Source organism: Nicotiana tabacum, chromosome 11 (assembly GCF_000715075.1).
Source record: "Nicotiana tabacum cultivar K326 chromosome 11, ASM71507v2, whole genome shotgun sequence".
NCBI classification, from domain to species: Eukaryota; Viridiplantae; Streptophyta; class Magnoliopsida; order Solanales; family Solanaceae; genus Nicotiana; species Nicotiana tabacum.
The window spans coordinates 62,028,558-62,031,939 of NC_134090.1; the positions used below are offsets into that span (position 1 = coordinate 62,028,558).

The window sequence follows — 3,382 nt, forward strand, 5'->3', positions numbered from 1 at the left end:
AGCTGAAAACGACACCTTTGGTCTTCAACAAAAGAAAGGAGCAGCCACCCCACCTTTCTAATCTCCAAAAGACTCAACCCCAATTCCAATCCTCACTCTCTTTTTTAAAACAAAAGTAAGAGCCCTCCCTTCATCAAGAACAACATCTGCAAATCAACGGCGATTTCAGTTGTTTGTCCGCCACCATGTATGACTAATAAGTCAAGGTTCAGGGATGAGCCATGGAATTGCTAACCCATGAAAAGTTCAATTTTAGAAGAACACCACATTTGCCCGCTTTCTCATAAATTTATTGCCGCTTCCAGACCAAAAGGTTCTGCCTTCTTCACTTCCAAACAATGTTCTATCTTCTTCACTTCCAATTTCGGATTTTGGTTCTAAAAATGGAGTTCAGTTGAATCGAGGTTCACATGCCGATTCGAGATTCCGTCCTGGTTCGTGTTCGAGATTTCTGTCCGATTTGAAATCCGATCATAGCTGCGGGTTGCTTCTATCAGTGTAACTGTTGTTTTCTTCTAAAAGTTTAAAGGCAATTTAAGGTTTATCCCTCCCCTGCTTTATTTTTTATTGTTTATTTTATTTTGGTGTGATTGAAATATAACAAAAGCCATTAAAATGGGTTTGAGCCTCATGGCTTAAAGGGATATGAAATTCTTAGCTTATATTAGAATTTAAAAGAAGTAAGTTCCAAAAATCAGCTTCATAAAGTCTTTGCAGTATTTTAATTAGGAGTTTTTCTTGTTTTGCATTTAAGTGGGATATGGCATGATTTATTATGATTAGATCTTTCCATATTTGATTAGTTTTGGTACAAATATTTGACTGTTTCGCATTCACGCACTTCCCTTCCTCTTACATTGTAGATCTGTTCCCTTGGTATTATTATTGGTTCTGTGGCTTTGAAGGAATTAAATAAAATATATTTTTAAGTGCTTGTATTTCCCCTCCCCCCATCTCCTAGGTTTGTTTGGCCATTTATCGTTGAAATTTGTATTAAAGAGATCTAGTGTGGATTTGGACGCCAGTTCATGAATTTAAAGAAGGTAGAAGTTGGCATCTTGTGACCTAATTGGTTCGTAAGGGTTTAAACACTAAAAACAAGCAAATTATGAACACTCGTAGTTTGCTTTAGGACCGACTTAGACTATTATTGTGATTATGTATACGTTCGCGTAACATAATTGCGAATTTAATTCTAAAAAAAGGTAACTTGAGGGATGCGTTCGCGCAACTTCAACCAAACTTTTCTTAATAAAATAAACAAAGCGTTACAAATTGTGGACACGTTCGCATGACATGATCTTTGATGCACCGAAAGAAAAGAGTGTATGTACGCGTAACTCAATTCTTTAATTACGAATAATCAAGCAATTAAAAGCGGTTAATAGGTTAATGCACATAGGTTCTAAAGATGAGTAGTTAAACAATTTAAGCCAAGTAATAATCACTAAGCGACCGTGCTAGAACCACGGAATCCGGGTATGCGTAACACCTTCTCCCGGGTTAATAGAATTCTTTATCTAGAATTTCTGGTTCGCAGACTTTAATAAATAAAAGCTTCCTCAATTTGGGATTTTAAAATAAACGGTGACTTGGGACACCAAATAAACTATTCCAAGTGGTGACTCTCATAAATTAAATAATCCCATTTCGAATAATATCACTTTAATTGGAAAAACTCCCTTATATACCCCCTCGGGTGGTAAAAAAGGAGGTGGTAGCGATTGATAAGTTAGGATTTTAACGTGTTTTATGCCCCTACATGCCTATGCTTTGATCATATATTGTTACAAAATAGTCCTAAAAGGCTCACAAGTTGTGTTTGATCGTAGGTTTGATCGACAAAGTGACGAAATGTCAAAGATTGGCTCAAAAAGGAGTGAAATCTGCTCAAGTATCAAAGACCAAGAATCCTAAGGAAAGAAGGACTGGTGCGGACCACACAAAGATGAATGTGGCCACACTAGGTGGTTCAGAGAGTTGGTAAACCAGGATAGAGGCAATGCGGCCGCGGTACACATCTTGCGGTCCGCGGTGAAGGCTCCGCGGCCGCACTACTCTTTTGTGTGGTCCGCGGTCATGAGATTTAGAGAGAAGAAAGTTTGCAAGCCAACGCCATGCGGTCCGTGGTCGTGATTGCGCGGACCGCGCCAGCTCCCTCCGCGGTCCATTCTACGCGGTTCCCGGAGTCCAAGTTCAGAGAGGCCCAAGTCAAAGTCAAAGAGCCCAGTGCGGCCACGGTCCATTTAGTGCGGCCCGCACTGACCCCGCAGGGGTATTTTTGTCCAGTTTTTCCAGCCTAGTATAAATAGAACATTTTACCATTATTTTAGGTAATGAGATATATCAGACAAGAGCTGCGCTCGTAAGAACAAATTTTGTAGCCATCTTTGTCACTTTTGCTTTACATTTACAATAGATTCTTGTAGTTTAATTTTAGCAATTAATTAATATGCTTAGTTCTTCATCTATTTCTTTATTTTCTTCTTCAAGCATGAGTAGCTAAACCCATTAGCTAGGGTTGTGGCTCAATCCTAGTGTGGGTAATTAATGGGTGTTGCCATTTAATGTTAGATTGACTATGGGTGTTTGATATTTGGGTTGATTTTATGTTTTAATCTAGAATTGGTGGTTGCAAACACTGATTCAAGCTTTGTGGGTTTAGCTCTTCTTGAGAAAGAGAGTCTATGACCCCAAAATTGACCTAACATGGAATTGGGATGGACTCATGAGAAATGATAGTCCCAATTAACGGGTTAAACCTCGAGAGAGTAATTACCCTACTTGAACCCTAGTTGCTTGGTCTAATTTGCCTACCCATTTGGTTTCGAGAGAGTCAATTGGACAGAATCACTTTCTCTACCGAGAGGTGTGAGAATGAGTAAAATTGTGCAACGGTTATAGCATAAGGCCCAATTATGTCAATCAAACCTTAGTGACATCTACCCGTCAATTAGCCACCTAGGTAGTGTCACGACCCTAGTGTCGTTCTTCCCATTAGATACAACTTAGCAATATTCTCGTAGCATAATTTAGTGTTAATCAATAGTTTTATAAAAATAGTTATAATTCGAAAACCCAAAAATGTTTGAAGTGACATTAGGAGTACAAACACATCTCTAGGTTAGACAGACAATCCAACTCCACTACTAGCTCCCTGAGGAAATCGATCCCGACCCTCATATCAGGTAAAAGCTATTGCGACCCGCTCTTCCTACCTTAGTGTAGCGTCAAGTTGGCAGCGATCAATTTTTGGTGTCGTTGCCGGGGAGCTTACGGTGTTGACTATCTTTTTATTTAGTTTTGTGTTTTGCTTCTCTTTCCTTCTTGTTTACTAATTCTGTTTATATCGATCAATCAGGTACAAATGGCTCTTAATGCA

At 39.1% G+C, this 3,382-nt stretch overlaps 1 long non-coding RNA gene across 1 annotated transcript; it reads left to right on the forward strand.

Annotated features, from left to right (window-relative positions):
* Nucleotides 1-211: 211 nt before the first annotated feature.
* On the forward strand, nucleotides 212-2,465 carry LOC142166289 (uncharacterized). The gene is made up of 2 exons (XR_012696566.1): nucleotides 212-539; nucleotides 1,833-2,465. It is a non-coding gene; the product is annotated as an uncharacterized LOC142166289 (long non-coding RNA).
* The last annotated feature ends 917 nt before the right edge of the window (nucleotides 2,466-3,382 follow it).